The 18,602-nt window shown below is 42.4% G+C and overlaps 1 protein-coding gene and 1 pseudogene across 2 annotated transcripts in view; both read left to right on the forward strand.

Moving 5' to 3' along the window:
* The first annotated feature begins 276 nt into the window (after positions 1–276).
* Positions 277–685, forward strand: LOC148135442 (histone H2A-like; annotated as a pseudogene).
* Positions 686–7,993: 7,308 nt separating this feature from the next.
* The window catches only part of LOC122544649 (histone H4-like), a 30,813-nt gene continuing 20,204 nt past the window's right edge, over positions 7,994–18,602 (forward strand). For both annotated transcript variants that reach the window (XR_015755124.1, XR_015755125.1), the window contains exons 1-3: positions 7,994–8,139; positions 8,734–8,815; positions 15,685–15,748. The gene's annotated coding sequence lies outside the window, so the exon portion shown is untranslated. The remainder of the gene's footprint in view (positions 8,140–8,733; positions 8,816–15,684; positions 15,749–18,602) is intronic.

Below are 18,602 nucleotides of genomic sequence, written 5' to 3' on the forward strand. Positions count from 1 at the left end.
AATTGGCACATTCCAAGGTCTAGGACTACGTGTTGAGAGACGCGCTGAAGCTTGGGGCAGCTGCCGCCAAGGCGCGGTGGGGAAAGACCACCGTCTAACATCTGCCTGTCTAAGAAGAACAGGGGGCCCACGCAGTCATTTGGGCTCCGCTCAATGTAATCGCACCAACCTGTGAATAGGAATGATTACCCTGTTTCGATACGCAAAGAAATGGAATGTGTACAGAATGATGACATGTCCAATTGTATAGATTAAATATATATGAATAAAGTATATTTTTGAAATTAAAAAAAATGTCTGGAAGAGGAGGAAAGGGCGGTGGGAAAGCTCGTGCCAAGGCGAAGTCTCGGTCGTCCCGGGCTGGCCTGCAGTTCCCGGTGGGCCGTGTTCACAGGCTCCTGAGAAAGGGTAACTATGCTGAGCGTGTGGGTGCCGGAGCGCCGGTCTATCTGGCTGCGGTGCTGGAGTATCTGACGGCTGAAATCCTGGAGCTGGCCGGCAACGCGGCCCGGGACAACAAGAAGACCCGCATCATCCCCAGGCACCTACAGCTGGCCGTGCGCAACGACGAGGAGCTCAACAAGCTGCTGGGAGGGATGACCATCGCTCGGGGGGGGTGCTGCCTAATATCCAGGCCGTGCTGCTGCCCAAGAAAACCTCCGCTGGGGGCGCCGCTAAAAAGTGAAGAGACCATTCTTGAATCTGACAACCCAAAAGCTCTTTTAAGAGCCACTCACAGCATCTGTGAAAGGAGCTGAATTCTCTCGTCTGTCGGATTGAATTACTTTCTTTTAACTGATATCGGTTTCAGTCCCTGCCTTATTGGTACTGTACTGTCACTATGTGAGATCTAATATGAAACCTTTTCCTCATGGCCGGTCACCGGTCACTGTGATAGAAGGAGCGTGATAAGTTTATCATCTACAATCGTCCCAGTACATTATTGTTATTGCTCTGTAAATGTCTATCACCTCGTGTCTTTAATTATCGGCCTATAAATGAATCACTCAGTCCCTGTACTCCTCGCTAGCAGGCAGTTTCACGTTATCTTGAACTGCATTTAGTAAGAGCTGAATTAGTCCAGTGTCGCAGGTAAGTTTATAAATGAGTGGTCGCTGATCCTCTGTGCTTTTAACTCTGATACGTTCGTGTATAGGATTCTTTCCCTGCCCGTAGAGAGGGAGGAAAATGGAGGCCACAGTCATTTTCAGTTGCTTCCAGTTGTTCAAATTGCTCTTTAATACGGGACCAGTTCGGGAGGTACACGCTCCTGTGGGATATGACCCTGATTTTGATCTCTGAAGTGCCCTATCTTTGAATTCCACGGATAGATTCATTTAACACTTAAATTTCCGAACACCGAGGGTGTTGTCTGATTGCAGAATGCTCTGAATGAGACTTTGTGCTGTCGTTTAGATACTTTCAAAATGAACTGAGAAGAAACTAAACACTTGTCTCACTGCAAGAGTCATTCAAACAGCACAGAAACGGACCATTCTGTCCAACCAGTCCATACCCACTAATGGGTATGGAAAATGACTGTGGCCTCCATTTTCCTCCCTCTCCACTTCACCAACACCTTCCACCCCGACCTCAAATTCATCTGGACAGTCTCCGATTCCTCCCTCCCCTTCCTCGACCTTTCTATTTCTATCTCAGGCGACCGAATCAACACGGACATCTACTACAAACTGACCGACTCCCACAGCTACCTAGACTACACCACCTCCCACCCTGCCCCCTGTAAAAAACACCATCCCATTCTCCCAATTACTTCGTCTCCGCCGCATCTGCTCCCAGGAGGACCAGATGGCCTCCTTCTTCAAGGACCACAATTTCCCCCCCCGACGTGGTCGACGATGCCCTCCACCGCATCTCTTCCACTTCCCGCTCCTCTGCCCTTGAGCCCCGCCCCTCCAACAACAACCAGGAGAGAACCCCACTGGTCTTCACCTACCACCCCACCAATCTCCATGTACAGCGCATCATCCACCGTCATTTCCGCCACCTCCAAACAGACCCCACCACCAAGGATATATTTCCCTCCCCTCCCCTATCAGCATTCCGTAAAGACCACTCCCTCCGTGACTCCCTTGTCAGATCCACACCCCCCCACCAACCCAATCTCCACTCCCGGCACCTTCCCCTGCAACCGCAGGAGGTGCAAGACTTGCGCCCACACCTCTCCCCTCACCTCCCTCCAAGGCCCCAAAGGAAACTTCCATATCTGCCACAGATTCACCTGCACCTCCACACACATCATCTATTGCATCCTCTGCACCCGATGTGGCCTCCTCTATATTGGGGAGACAGGCCGCCTACTTGCGGATATGCAGGTCTTTGGACTCCTCCATCGCCAGACCACAACAACACGACGGTTGGAGGAAGAGCACCTCACCTTCCGCCTAGGAACCCTCCAACCACAAAGGATGAACTCGGATTTCACCAGTTTCCTCATTTCCCCTCCCCCCACCTTGTCTCCGTCAAATCCATCGAACACAGCACCGCCTTCCTAACCTGCAATCTTCTTCCTGACCTCTCCGCCCCCACCCCAGTCTGACCTATCACCCTCACCTTGACCTCTTTCCACCTATCGCATTTCTGACGCCCCTCCCCAAGTCCCTCCTCTCTACCTTTTATCTTGGCCTGCTGGACAAACTTTCCTCATTCCTGAAGAAGGGCTTTTGCCCGAAACGTCGATTCTCCTGTTCCCTGGATGCTGCCTGACCTGCTGCAGTTTTCCAGCAACACATTTTCAGCATACCCACTGATGTCAAATTAGACTAGTCCCACCTGCCTGTTCTTGGCCCATGACTCTCCAAAACTTTCCTAATTGTGTACTTATCCAAACGTCTTTTCAATATTGTGACTATACCCACATGCATCACCTCCTTTGGAAGCTAATTCCACACAAACCATGCTGTTGTCAAAATAAAGTTACTTTTTAATTTTTTTTTTCCTTTTATCTTAAAAGTATTCCTTGTAGTTTTGCAATCCTTTAGCATATGAAAAAGATATCTACCTTATCTGTAGCCCTCATGATTGTCAAAACTCTATCACCCATCAAGATTTTAGGCTCCAGAGAACAAAAGTCCCAGTCCATTCTTATAATGGAAACCCTCCATTCCCAGCAGCATTCTATAAATCTTTTCTGAACTCTTTCCAGTTCCATAGTATCCTTTCAATAACAGGGTGACCAGAACTTGACATGGTAATCCAGAAGAGGACTCACCAACATCCTATACAACCTCACTATGACCTTCCAGCTCCTGTACTCAAAGGTCTGAGCAAAGAAGGCAAGTGCGCTAGATGTTTTCTTCACCAGACAGTCTACATGTGATGCAAACTTAAAATATGCAGCTGACCCATGATCTCTCTGTTCTACAGCTCTACCCAAGGTCCTACTTGTAGTTGTTTTACCCCTACCCTTGTTTGCTTTGTAAAAATGCAATGCCTCAGTAACTCCATCTGCCATTCCTCAGGCCATTGACTCAATCGATCAAGATTTCTTTCTAAGTTTAGATAGCCTTCACTGTCCATAATACTACCAATTTTGGTGACATCTGCAAACTTACTAACCATGCCTACTGTATTCTCATCTATAACATTTACATATTTTTAAAAAATTGGAGTGGAACATCATTGGTAACAGGCATCCATTCTGAAAAGCAACTGTCCATCACCTCTCCATCTCCTGCTGTTAAGCCAATTTTGTTTTCAATCTGAATTCCATGTAATTTAACCTTACTATTTAGTCTTCAATGCAGGAACTTGTCAAAGGCTTTGCTAAAGTTCAAGTCAGTAACATTTACTACTGTGCCATCAATCTTGGATACTCCCTCAACAATCTCAATAAACTTTGGGAAATATTTCCTTCTACAAAATCATCCTGACAATTCCTAATCATTCATTGCCCTCTCTCACCACAAATTGTACATTTGAATCCTACCTTTCAGGATCACATCGAACAATATATCCACCAGAGTTACAGATTATACAAATATTTCTCCAAGGGGCACCATAATTTCCTCCTTAGTTTCCCACAATGTCCTGGGATACACCAGATCAGATCTGAGATTTATCCAACTCTTCTCTAATGTGAACTGTTTTTGAAACCTCAATATTTATTTCCCTGAGTTTGCTTGCTTCCAATAAAAACTGATGCAAAAATTTATTTTCTGCCTCTCCCGTCTTCTGAAGTTCAAACAGAACTGCAGAGATTAAATTGGATCTGCTTATAACAAATTGGCTGATAAATGAAAAGACAACCGGCCTTAGAATTAAAATGCAAGATGGCTGAAAGGAGATGGATGCCACTAACAGTCTGTCCCAGCCTTAAAGTAAAGAAAACAATGATACCTTTGAACAGAACTACTCCAAAGACAGTTACCTTGAGCAGCAACCATCCCAGATCAGAACATGCCTCTAAGACAAACAAGGCAAGCTTCTCAGCTCACTAATGAAATACCACCAAATGAATAAATACCAGGTGCAAGATATAGCATACTAAACTCCCTAAGTAGCTACAGGACCAACAATTAGCTATTTCACATTAGACAGTTGTTTCTTAATTAATTTGCAATATTAAGCAATAATTTTAGTTAGAGATTTTACAACATAAATATAGATACATGTAACTAAAACATTTATGCCTACGTGCGAAAGTAAGTATATTTTCAGAAGTACCCTCATTCCCATGTCCAAAATACATTATTCACAGCCATTAATGACAATGTACTAAGGGTAGAAATAGCTATACCTAAACTTAACTAACCGGAACAGAAAGCATTCTTACAAATCTTATAGCAACTACTTAAAACTAAATGACTTTGGTATGTTTAACACATGCAATTAGGACAGTGGGAAATATAAGAGGAATAATGAAATTTGATAAAGAAAGCACGAGACGCAATGAATAGCAGAATTGAAAATGACTCTTTGGATAATGCTAGCCTGAGAGGCCTGAAGGAGTCTAGCAATTAAATTTGGGATGTTAATAAAGAGATGCATAGAAAGATGACAAGGATTAGTGAGTATTGGGTCTGTTCAATGCCGTAAGGACATGGGATTCCAAGGCCTGCTAAAGGAATGCCTATCATTGATTAGGTATCTTATAGGATTGGGTTTACAAAGTAAGGGGGAGAAACAAAAGTGATAATGTTGTATGTGATTGTTAACAGAAAGTATATAAAAACAGTGCTTTTTATTATAAATTCAGAGCATATCATGGATCTCCCTTTCAAGGCTGGCCTTTGGGGAAGATGCTTTGGCCCTCTCCCTTCTTTAATTGGGTTTTGCATGAACAAACTTGCGCATCCCTGATTCTGCCTACTTTGTGAGTTTGCATTTCCTTTCGGGGAAAAGACTCCCACAACAACAACTACCTCTTTGGTCTTTAAGGTGCTCTGCTCTCTCTCTCTCTCACCACTAATTTGCTTTGAATGAACTTGTGAAATCTTTTGAATTATGCTTAACCTTATCTGCCAAAACTACCTCATATCCCCTTTGCCTTTCAAATCTCCCTCTCAAGAATGTCCCTACAATTTTCATACTGTTCAAGTGATTCATTTGACCCCAGTTGTCTATATCTACTATATGACTTATTTGTATTCTCAAATAAAACATCAACTTTGCTGCTCCTCCAATGCTGTGCCTTTGCAGCTTCACTTTTTTTCATCAACCTTACATTTATCTACATTATATTGCATTTGACTTTCATTTGCCCACTGACTCCACCTCACCACAATCACAATGCATCCTCTTTCACAGCTCACCATCCAACCCAGTTTTATGTCATCTGTCAATCTGGAGATATTACATTTAGTTTCCTTATCTAAATCACTGTGAATATATTGTGGAGAGCTGGATTCTAATCATGATTCTTGCCACGACCCCTAGTCACTGCTTGCCATTGAAAAGATGATCCATTTATTCTCTCTCTTTTAAAATCCATCTCAACACCATGTTCTTTATTTTGTTTTAAATGGGATTTTGTCAAAGAAAACTTCTGACTGACCCCATCTCCTTATCACGTCTACTCCAGCAGATTTGCCAAGCTGAGAACATAGAACGTTATGACACAGGAACAGGCCCTTCAATTCCGTGCTGATTTTGTTTGATCCTGATCTTTTTTTCCCCGACACTCTGCATTTATGTACTTTATTATCCCAGTAGGCTGAGTGGCCTATAATTCCCAGATAATCACTACCTTGTTTTTCAAACAGATTGGTTACATTAGCTAACCCCCAATCTATGGAAAATATTACAATGACTATGGAATCTTGGATCATGACCATTCAGTATTTCTGACACCACTATGTTAAGTACTCTGGGATGCAGATTACCAATCCCTGCTGTTTCCCAGCTTCAATCCTATCCCTTGTCTCAAGACAAGTTTCCAAACAATACTGACTTGTTTCAGTTTTTCCCTCTCACTGAACTCTATTTTAGATTAGATTAGTTTAGATTCCCTACAATGTGGAAACAGGCCCTTCGTCCCAACCAGTCCACACCGACCCTCTGAAGAGTAACCCACCCAGACCCATTTCCCCTATGACTAATGCACCTAACACTAAGGACAGTTTAGCATGGCCAATTCACCTAACCTGCACATCTTTGGACCATGGGAGGAAACCGGAGCACCCGGAGGAAACCCACGCAGACACGGTCTGTGTTCCCCAACATTCCCGCTGCATCATTTGTGTCATCCTTTGTGAACAGAGATCAGCAGTTATGTATTTGGGTGGATAGCCATTTTTGCTCCCCATTTTTGGTTGTAAGTGACCGATCTTTGTGTTCACCAACACGTTTTTCCGTTTCCTCTTTACACATCTATCAGTACTTAAACGGTTAGTTTCTGTTTCACAACACCTGCAAGCTTACTACTGTCCTCATTGTCTCTTTCTTAATCAATGCCTTTATCTTCCCATTTGCTGATTTCTAACCTGTTCCCAGGCTTTAGGTATGTCTGTTTATTTTCTTCCTAACTTATAAGCCTGTTCTTGGAATCACATACTATCTTAGAGAACCCTTAAGTTTTGTTGAGTTTGCAAAAGTAATACCAAAGTTTTGTAAATTGTAAAACAAATACCTTCCAAACTCAGGGCAACTTCCATCTGAAAAGTTAAATGCAGCTGATGTGAGGCATGTTTCTCTCTTAGTCACATACCATAATAACTTGGAAATATATCCTTTTCCTTCACTGTTCCTGGACCAACTCCCTGCCCGTGGACAACAGCTGTCCCAGAATGTGAATCACCACCACCGAGTCAAAGGGACAGAGAATAAATGTCAGGTTCAGCCAGTGACGTCCATGACTCAAGAGAGAATATAAAAAAACCTGGGGTCTCTCATTGTGGCAATACGTCACAAGGTTTCTGTCTGCAGCATACCTGACATTAATATCTATCATCCACTATAAAGTACATCTAGCCCAGAGATGTTATTGAGCACCTCTGGTCCAGGTCTGACTTTTGCACAGGCCTCCTGAACCAGAATTAGGGACTAATACGGTGATGCAAGACTCTCTCAAACAATTACATTCTGTTTTCGTAAGAATGTTCCACTTATTTCATTTCTATTACTTATTTCCACTTATGTAACTTTCGGGAAAGAGTTAATATTTATGGATGAGGGTCGGCAGGATGCAATACCACAGTTAACATATAATCAGACGCGATGTTATCAAATGGCGGATTGTGAGAGAGCCGGAGGGAGGAGTTATTAACATGACCCGGGAATGAGCTCCATTGGAGCTTCATAAAGGGACAATGACCCAGCTTGAAAAGTTCTCTGCCTCCCCCCCCCCCCAGTTCCTTTGGTCAAACTGAGAGAAAAGGGAATTAGGAAAATTACCAATTGATGTTTGTTTCTGGGAATCATTGGGAAAAGCAGCGCGTGCGCGATGCAGTCCCTCCCCAAAGCTGACCGTTCCTGAGCAGAGGAACGCATGCGTAAGGCCCTCCCCCAGCGCTGCCATTGAGTAGCATTTACTCAGTGAGTGCAAGAGGTTTGTTTGGAACAGACCGCAATGGAGAGATCAGCGCCCAGGGAAGCGAGGGAACAGCAGGCTCCTTCCAGCAGCACATCGGGATGGAGCCTGGGACACAGAGGGGGCTCCGAGACCGGGAGTGATTCGGGGTGAGTTCAGGGAGAATCGGGGGCTGTTTGTAAGAGGCCGAGCGGAGCAGGAACTGGTCCCGGAACTTGGAGTGAGCGGGCTGGGGGGAAGAGAGAGGCCTTTCTCGGGCTGTGTGTGGGCCTGCTGAGGGAGGCAGAGCGGGAAGAAGCTGCTGTGGGACATTCTTGTGGTTTTTAATCCCCTAAACGTTGATGGGAATTCTGTTTGGTTGCTGTTTTGCGCTTTTTTTTGCGAATAGACATTGAATTGTTGGGAAATAAAGGACAGTATATCTAAATATGATAATAGTGCCCGTTGTTCTTCCTTCAACAGTTAGTGTATTGGGACCTGAATATTGAACTGTGTAATCATTCGAACTATGCAGATGTTGGTTAGTTTTTGTATCTTAGTAAATAGTTTTAGAATTTCGCAAACAGAAAAAGACTAGGAGGAGCTCAGGGTTAGACTGGAACCAAGTCTTGCTCTGTTCACTTTGCCCTGTTTAAAAACAAAGAATTATCGTGATCATAACCTGAATATTGCATTGATCAGTCGATGTCTTTCTACACAGTTGATGATGATTTACAGGAGATATTTCTCTTATCTTCCTCCAGGCAAATATTTGATGGACCAAGATAATGTAATATTGCCTTAGTACAAAGACAAGTGTGACCATCTGCTTCTAACAACCAGCAGGTATTTTCTGTATGTCTGTATGTTCTCCAATATGTTGTCAGATTGGAGAACATCCTTTCCACAGTCAGAGTGGATTGAGTCAAATACATATTAAGCTCAATTTCCAGAAGTATGCATTCAATCCAAGAGTCAGACGCAACTGATTTTTTTTATTTCTCCCAATACTCAATACACAGTGGCGGCACGGTGGCTCAGTGGCTAGCACTCTGCCTCACAGCACCAGGGACCCGGGTTCCATCCCACCATCAGGCAACTGTCTGTATCGAGATTGCACATTCTCTCTGTGTTTGTGTGGGTTTCCTCTGGGTGCTCCAGTTGCCACCCACAATCCAAATATGTGCAGGCTCGGTAGACTGGCCATGGGAATGGCAGGGGTATAGGGATAGGGCCAAGGTGGTGGGTCCCATACTGTAGGGAATCGAATCGAATCTAATCTAATCACAACAGCTCAGTTCCAATAAATGTCATTATGCATAGCCAATTATCATTTGCAACATCAAAAGAGGGGTATGCTGTACTCTCCTATGAAATATGCATTCAGGAACTGCAGTCTAGATTAGAATGGTGCTGGAAAAGCACAGCAGTTCGGGCAGCATTTGAGGAGCAGTAAAATCGACGTTTCAGGCAAAAGTCCTTCTTCATTTACCCATTCAGGAACTGCATTAGTTCCACATGTAATAAAGACAATTTTAAAGTTAAAATCAAAGTGAATAAACAGATCATGCTGTTACATTGTTAGAACAAGGATATACAAAGAAGATATTGAGTGCAGATGCAGAAGGAAACTTTGACATTTTCAGTAACTGAGAAAGTCAAAATTACATTTTTGATAGAGTTGTCCTGCACAAAGACACAACAATTAAACAATGTTAATTCCAAATGAATCTCTGGCCCAAAGCTTGATGTAGAGAGAGTGCTTATTGCGTGTACACACACCCAAAGTGACCTCCTCCACCCCATCCCCATATGTGTGAGCACACATCATTCTATCTCACAGAGCTACAGACTGATTTACACTAGTTGCAAATTCATACACTATCCTGAAATACACATTACATCATCTAACAGTAATGAAGATCCATACACACTACAATTATCTGAAAACGTTACATCAAACTGACTTCTACTCTCAGATCTCAAGTCAGAGATCTCCAGTGCAGAATATGTCTATTCCAATTAACCACATCCATCAAAGTTTTACCTGCAAATCCACTAATATCATTTATTGTATCCGTTGCTCCCGATGCGGTCTCCTCTACATTGGGGAGACTGGGCGCCTCCTAGCAGAGCGCTTTAGGGAACATCTCAGAGACACCCGCACCAACCAAACCGCCCCGTGGCCCAACATTTCAACTCCCCCTCCCACTCTGCCGAGGATATGGAGGTGCTGGGCCTCCTCCACCGCCGTTCCCTCACCACCAGACGCATGGAGGAAGAACGCCTCATCTTCCGCCTCGGAACACTTCAACCCCAGGGCATCAATGTGGACTTCAACAGCTTCCTCATTTCCCCTTCCCCCACCTCATCCTAGTTTCTAACCTCCAGCAACACTGACCCCTTGACTTGTCCGACCTGCCCAGCTCCTTTTCCACCTATCCACTCCACCCTCTCCTCCCTGACCTATCACCTTCATCTCCTCCCCCACTGACCTATTGTACTCTGTGCTACTCTATCCCCACCCCCACCCCCACCCCCACCCTTCTCTAGCTTATCTCTCCACGCTTCAGGCTCACTGCCTTTATTCCTGATGAAGGGCTTTTGCCCGAAACGTCATTTTGCCTGTCCTCGGATGCTGCCTGAATTGCTGTGCTCTTCCAGCACTACTGATCTAGAATATGGTTTCCAGCATCTGCAGTCATTGTTTTTACCACTGATGAAAACAGTCTATACCAACATAATAGTTGACTGAAAGGGATTAGAATTGTTAACTCAATGAGTATTCCATTTCCGTAAATATATCATGGCAGCAAAGAAGCTGTCATCCCGATCTGTATCATAACATCATTCTCCATTTCATCATTTTGTAGGATTTTTTTTTCAGTCCAGGAAGAAAGTTTTTTTTTTTTATTATTCTTTTTGTCTTTTGAAATTTGTTTCAAGAAATCTATAAAGAACCCTGCATTCCTCTTGAACCTCCCTTCATTATAGTACAAAAAAAAATTGAGGAATCAGGATATAGTTTTGTCAAGGAGTAAATGGAATTGAATTGTTACTATTTAAAGCAGTGCAGAAAGAAAGAAAAAGTGACATGTTTCAATTTCAATGACACTGAAGCACTGTGAAACACAATAACCAAGAATAAGGAGCACATTGATTTCTCATATCGGAGAGTAAATGAATCCCATTCTCACTCTCAGCCTGGTGCTGATGAGCACACACTTTATCCACACTCACATTCTGGTTGAAGGCTGAAGTAATGCAGAAGCATTTCCATACTTTTAATGTATGAAACACTGATTTATAAGGCATTATACCCACCTCATGAAATGTGTCAGATCATGACATGCAGAATTGGAATCAGAAGGAGACATACAGAAAATGTCAGTAGGGTATAGATCAATGCCACTCCTTTAAAGTGATACAGGTTGGCAGCACAACAGAAAACTCACTCACACTCACCCAGTTAATTGTGAAAGGGAAAAAGGAATGAAAATTAGGCTCAGGTACTTCCAAATATGGACAGTTATAAATTGACTCACCAAACCATTAATCGCTTCAGTTAGTGTTAGATATTACATTTTACAGTGTCCAGCAGCAACTGATAAACACTACTGCATACACAAAATGTAAAGAAAAACAGTCTGAATGCAATAAAATTCAGATTCATGGCAAAGATAAATATTGAACTAACATTAATCCCTCAGTCACAAAAGGTCAGTGAATATTGATCGAGTTTATACGACACTCAGACCAAACAAACATAACTGAACGTGGAAAGAGAATGAGATCCACATACTGTACCTGACACTGTTGCATACAGAACAAAACTGGCACTATAGTTATCAAAGACAGGTAACTGCAGAAATAATCTCAAATTAGCATTTAGATAGAGATACTGGCAGTGAGTGGATAAAGTTCAGAATCCCAATGGTTAATGGAAACTAGTATGGAGAACAGGTGAAGAACAGAATGTCCCAGTGTGCACACAATGGGCTGAATGGCTGTATCAATTCTGTGACTCTGTCCTAAATCTCAAAATGTAGAAGACGTTCAGCCCCAATCACAACAACCTAAAATCTACTATCACAGAATCAATCACAGTCACAGAGAATTATTTTTCCTAAATTTATTCATGAGATGAGGGCATCACTGGCTATGCCAATATTTATTGCCAATCCCAAAGTACCCAGGGGGCACATTGCTGTCGGTCTGGAGACACATGTAGGCCAGAGCAGGTAAGAATGGCAGTTTCCTTCCTTAAAGGACATTAGTGAACCAGATGGGTTTTTCAGACAAACAACAATAGATTCGTTGTCATCATTGGACTATAGTATTATTGGCTGCCAGCGAATTAAGCAACTTTGGTGCATAAGAATAGAAAGTGACTGGTACTGATTGAGCACTTGACTCTCAGTCACACGACAGAAACTGACAAGGATAGATAATTCCTGAACACTCATGCGGACACAGCAGGAACTGACAGGTGTAGATTGATAGCTGCTCTCACATATTCACTCTGCAGAAACTGAAAGGGAGAGTATGATACTTAGACACACACCACACCACTCCCCCCACACACTTCACAAACACTGGCAGGTACAGTCTGATAAAGGCATTTGCACATTTCTAAACTAGATGCTGACAGATACAGATTCATAGCTCCATCCTGAGATACACAGAGCAGAATATAACAGGGACAGATTGCTCAATCACACTCACATGGCAGGACATTTCAGCGGAAGACTGATAACTACATTCTCATTCACAAAGCAGAAACTTATTGGAACAGATTGATAACACTCACAGTTTCAAATCACTTAAATTGACATGTATAGTTTGATAATGACATTCTCATTCACAGGAGAAACCGACAAGTAGAGATTAATAACACGAGAAATCAGGGTTACATTTGAAGTCTAGTGACCCTTCCTCAGAACCGACTCTGTGCATTTCCCTCGCTACCATGTGGTCTTCTCTATTCTGGGGAAACTGAGTGTAGATTGGGTGTCCGCTTTGCCGAACACCTACATTCTGTCCAGAAAAAGGACCCTCAGCTTCCAATTGCCTGCCAGTTCAACACACCACCCAGTTCTCTGACGAACATCTTTGTCTCAGGCTTGTTGCAGTGCTCCAGCAAAGCTCAGTGTACGCTGGAAGAACAGCACCTCATTTTCTGCTTGGGAACCTGAAGCCTCTCACGTCAGGCCTTATTATCACAAGGTCTGCTATTATACACCAACAGTCACTAACTGTCCCTATTAATAGTGATTCGCCTTCTTCATATGACCAAGATCTTTGGATTCTATATCCATCTACTATTTACTCCATATCCTTCAACAAATCCGATCTTCTGCATAAAAACTAATCATTTCCTGGCTACCACAGTTCTCAGGAAGGGTTACTGAACTGGAAATTTTAGCTGATTTCTCTCCACAGACTCTGTCAGACCTGCTGAGCTTTTCCAGCAAATTGATTTTCATTTCTCCTTTCCAGCATCTGCAGTTCTTTTGGTTTATATTTCGCATTTAATAATTACATTTTCATATTCACAGAGCAGAAACTACCAAGGAAAATTGATAATTACATTCACGTACACAAAAGAAAATTTGTCAGGCAAACATTGTTAAATACACTCACATTTATATTACAGACCCTGAACGGGAAGGATACTTAACTAAATTTAACTCAACATTCAGAAAGCAAAACCTGACAGGGACTGTTAAAAACTAAATTCTCCCATTCACATGGCAGAAACTGGCAGGTTGAGATTGACAATTATCCAAACACATTCACCAAGCAGATTTCCCCAGGAGGCTAAGGAAATTCACCGTGTCCATAAACACTCTTGCAAATGTTAATATTGCACCACCTATCTGGATGTGTCACAGTGTGGTATGGCTACTGTTCTGCCCAAGGCCACAAACTACAATGAGTTGCGAATACAGCCCAGTCCATCACTGAAAGCAGCCTTCCATCCAAAGGCTCCATTTACACTTCCCCCTGTGTCAGGAAAGCAGCCAACATGATCAAAGACCCATCTGACCCCGATTTATACTCTCCTCCACCCTGGTCTGTTAGGTAGAAAATACAGAAGTTTGAATACACCGTCCAGCGTATTCAGGAACTGATTCTCTGCTGTTATTAGACTTTTGAATGCATCTCTCAAATTTTAATATTAACCTCTCTCTCTCTCTGCACTTTCTCTACAGCATTACCACTTTATTGCAGTTTCTGTTCTATTGCCCTAATGCACTTCGTATGATATGATCTGCCTGTAAGGCACTCAAAACAATACTTTTCATTGTATCTCTTTACATGTGACAATAATAAATCTGATCAAATCAAATGGATAACGACACTCATGTTCATATCACAGAATCTGAGAGGTACAGTTTGATAGCTACAGTCTCACAACCTGATAGGGAAAGATGAATAAATACACTCAAGCCCTGACATTATAGCGCCTGACAGGGAAGGATTGATAACTGAACACTCTCATTCACAAAGCAGAAACTGATAGTGACAGATGAAAGCTCAGCTCACAAATTTACATAGCATAAACTGGTGGGGGTTGACAATTACACTGATACGTTCTCCAAGCATAAACTGACAGCTGCAGACTGATAACTATATTTATGTACTCACACAGCAGAGTCTGAAAAGGTACAGACTGACAATTACATTCTTAAAAGAAGAAATTGACATATCTGTACTCATCACATATTGACAGGGAAGAATCTAACAGGGACAGATTGGTATCTGCTCTCTCATATTGATGTAGTAGAAACAGATTGACAATGACGTTCTGGTGTCAAATAGCAAAACCTGACAGGTACTGATGGATAATTGCGCTTCCAAATTGATTATAGCTAAAACTGACAGGAAGAGAGCAAAATCTGCATTCATACAGAAGAAATTGAAGGGTACAATTTGATGACTGCATTTAATATTCGTACAGCAGAAACTGACAGGCAGAGACTAATATTGAAACTGACAGGTTCGGGCTGATAACTATACTCTCGGATACACAGCAGAAACTGCTAGGGACAGATTGATAAGTAAACTTATACATTCACAGGGCAGAAACTGGCAGGTATATATTGATAACTAAACTCACGTATCCACATCAGAGAAACTCAAAGGGACTGATTCTATTTATTTAAAATGTATAAAATATATTTATCAACCAGTCTCTGCCAGTTTTTACCATGTAGATATGAGTTCAGTTATCAATCTATACTTGTCAGTTTATGCTATGTGAATGTAGTTATCAATCTGTCCCTATCACTCTCTAGTAAATACATTTTGGACATTGCATAGAGTGACAGGGACAGATTAATAACTACATTCACTCACACATTTGCACAGCTTACACTGACAGGTACAGGTTGACAGCTGTACTCCCACATTCACCTCACAGGAACTGACTGGGTTGATAAGGAAACTCAGATCCAGATACACACTTGTATTGGGTAGCCCTATTGTGGAGCTGTAGAGGTGTTGTTTAGTATCTGGTTCTCAGTGAATTGGTATATATATTCTTTTGTTACAATCACCAAACAAAGAACAACTCAGGCAGATCTGTTGGAATTGCTGGCTTGAAAGAAACAAAGCCCCATACTTATAAATTGAATGTTACACTAAGGTTTGACACTGTCAAACTCATTTAATGTTGATTGACTGGCGATGACTCTTCTGTCTCCCTCCAGACAAATACTTGAAGGAGCAAGACAACGAAGCCAAGTGTGATCAGTTCCTTCTAACAAACAGCAGGTATGTTATCGCTGTGAGACTGAAATACATACTTTCCACAGTCACAAAGCAGTTGAATTAAACACACATTGAGCTCAATTTCTAAGAGAAGTTTTCAAAAGAATAGTCAAATACTACCAAGCAATTATATATTTTTTTAATCTCTCTCCATTCTCAATGCACATCACCCCATTTCCAATAAACGTTGTCATTCACAACTATAGAGTCACTGAGATATACAGCACTGCAGCAAACTCTGCTGTCCTACTTATCCGTGCCAACCAGATATCAGAAACGAATCTAGTCCCATTTGCCAGCACTTGACCCATATCCCTCTGAACCCTTCCTATTCATGTACCCATCCAGATGCCTTTTAAATGTTGTACCAGCCTCCTCCCTGTCTTCTTCAATCCATACTCGCACCATCTTATGGGTACAAAAGTTGCTGCTTCGGTCCATTTTAAATTTGTCCCATTCCCCTTAAACCTATGCCTCTAGTTTTGTACTCCCCCACCTCAGGGAAGAGACATTGTCTATTAACACTACCCATGCCCCTCATGATTTTATAAACCTCTATGTGGTCACCCCTCAGCCTCTGACACTCCTGGGAAAACTGCCCCAGCCTGTTCAGCCTCTCCCTGTAGCTCAAATCCTCCAACCCTGACAAATTCCTTGTAAATCTTTTCTGAACCCTTCAACATTTCACAATATCCTTCCAAAAGGAAGGAGACCAGAATTGCATGCAGTATTCCAAAACTGGCCTCACCAATGACCTGCACAGCCAGAACATACCCTCCCAACTCCTATACTCGATGCACTGACCAATGAAGAAAATGTACCAAAACGCCTTGTTCACTATCCTATCTACCTGTGACTCCACTTTCAAGGAGCTATAAAGTTGCACTCCAAGGTCTCTTTGTTCAGCAAGACTCCCTAGGACCTTACCATTATGTGTATAAGTCCTGCTCTGATTTGCCTTTCCAAAATGCAGCTCCTCAGATTTATCTGAATTCAACTCCACCTGACACTCCTTAGCCCATTGGCCCATCTGATCAAGGCCCTGTTGTACTTTCTTCGCTGTCCACTGCACCTCCAATTTTGGTGTCATCTGCAAACTTATTAACTCTACCTGCTATGTTCAAATCCAAATCATTTACATAAATGATGAAAAGCAGTGGACCCAACACTGATACTGGTGGCACACCACTGGTCACAGACCTCCAGTCTGAAAACCAACTCTCTTCCATCACCCCCTGTCTTCTACCATCGAGCAAGTTCTGCATCCAATTGGCTATTTCTCCCTGTATTCCATGACATCTAACCTTGCTAACCAATCTTTCATGAGGAACCTTGTTGAATGCCTTACTGGAGTCCATATAGATCATATCCACCACTCTGACCTCATCAATCCTCTTTGTTACTTCTTCAAAAAACTAATTCAAGTTTGTGAGACATGATTTTTCACACACAAAGACATGCTGACTATCCCTAATCAGTCCTTGCGTTACCAAATGCATGTCAATCCTGTCTCTCAGGATTACCGCCAACATCTTGCCCACCACCGATATCAGGCTCACCGGTCTATAGTTCCCTGGCTTTTCCTTACCACCTTTCTTAAACAGTAGCACCATGTTAACAATCTTCCAGTGTACCGGCTCCTCACCTGCGACTATCAATGATACAAATATCTCAGCAAGTGCCCAGCAATCGCTTCCCTAGCTTCACAGAGTTCGAGGGTGCACATGATCAGGTCTGAGGGATTTATCCCCATGTATGCATTTCAAGACACCCAGCACCACCCCCTCTGTAGTATGGACATTTTTCAACATGTCACTATCTAGTTCCCCACATTATATAATTTTCCATGTCCTCCTTCAAAGTGAACACTGATGCAAAATATTTGATTAGTATCTCCCCCATCTCCTGCGGCTCTTTTCTCTCCCTAGTTACCCTTTTGTCCTTAATCTATTTCTAGAAACCCTTTGGATTCTCCTTTACCTTATTTGCCAAAGCTATCTCATGACCCTTTTTGCCCTCCTGACTTCTCTCTCAAGTTTACGACTACTGCCTTTATACTCTAAGGATTCATTTGATCTATCCTGTCTATACATGACACATTTTTTTCTTAACTAACACCTCAATTTCTCTCATCATCCAGCATTCCCTACACCTACCAGCCTTTGCTTTCACCCTAACAGGAATATACTATCTCTGGACTCTTGCTATTGCATTTTGAAGGCTTCCCATTTTCCAGCCTTTTCTTTACCTATGAACCCCTGCCCCCAACAGCTTTTGAAAGTTCTTGCCAAATATTGTCAAAATTAGCCTTCCTCCAATTTAGAACTTCAGCTTTTATATCTGGTCTATCCTTTTTCTTCACTATTTTAAAACTAATAGAATTTTGGTCACTAGCCCCAGAGTGCTCCCCTACTGACACCCCAGTCACCTGCCCTGCCTTATTTCCCAAGAGTAGGTCAGGTTTTACACCTTCTCCATTAGGAATATCCTAAATCAGAAACTTTTCTTGTACAAACTTGACAAATTCCTCTCCTTCTAAATCCTTAATACTATGGCAGTGCCAGCCAATGCTTGGAAAGTTAAAATCCCCTACTATAACCACCCTATTTTCCTTACAGGTAACTGAAGTCTCCTTACAAATTTGTTTCTCAATTTCCTGCTGACTATTCGGGAGTCTATAATACAAACCTAATAAGATGATCATTCCTTTCTTATTTCTCAGTACCACCCAAATAACTTCCTGAATATATTCCCAGGAATATTGTCCCTAAGTACAGTAGTAATGCTATCCCTTATCAAAAATGCCACTCCCTCCTCTCTCTCCCCCTCTTTCTAAGCTTCCTGTAGCATTTCTTTC

The sequence above is a fragment of the Chiloscyllium plagiosum genome, unplaced genomic scaffold (assembly GCF_037043375.1).
Source record: "Chiloscyllium plagiosum isolate Xiang-an unplaced genomic scaffold, Cpla_swu_hap1 HiC_scaffold_49, whole genome shotgun sequence".
Lineage (NCBI taxonomy): Eukaryota > Metazoa > Chordata > Chondrichthyes > Orectolobiformes > Hemiscylliidae > Chiloscyllium > Chiloscyllium plagiosum.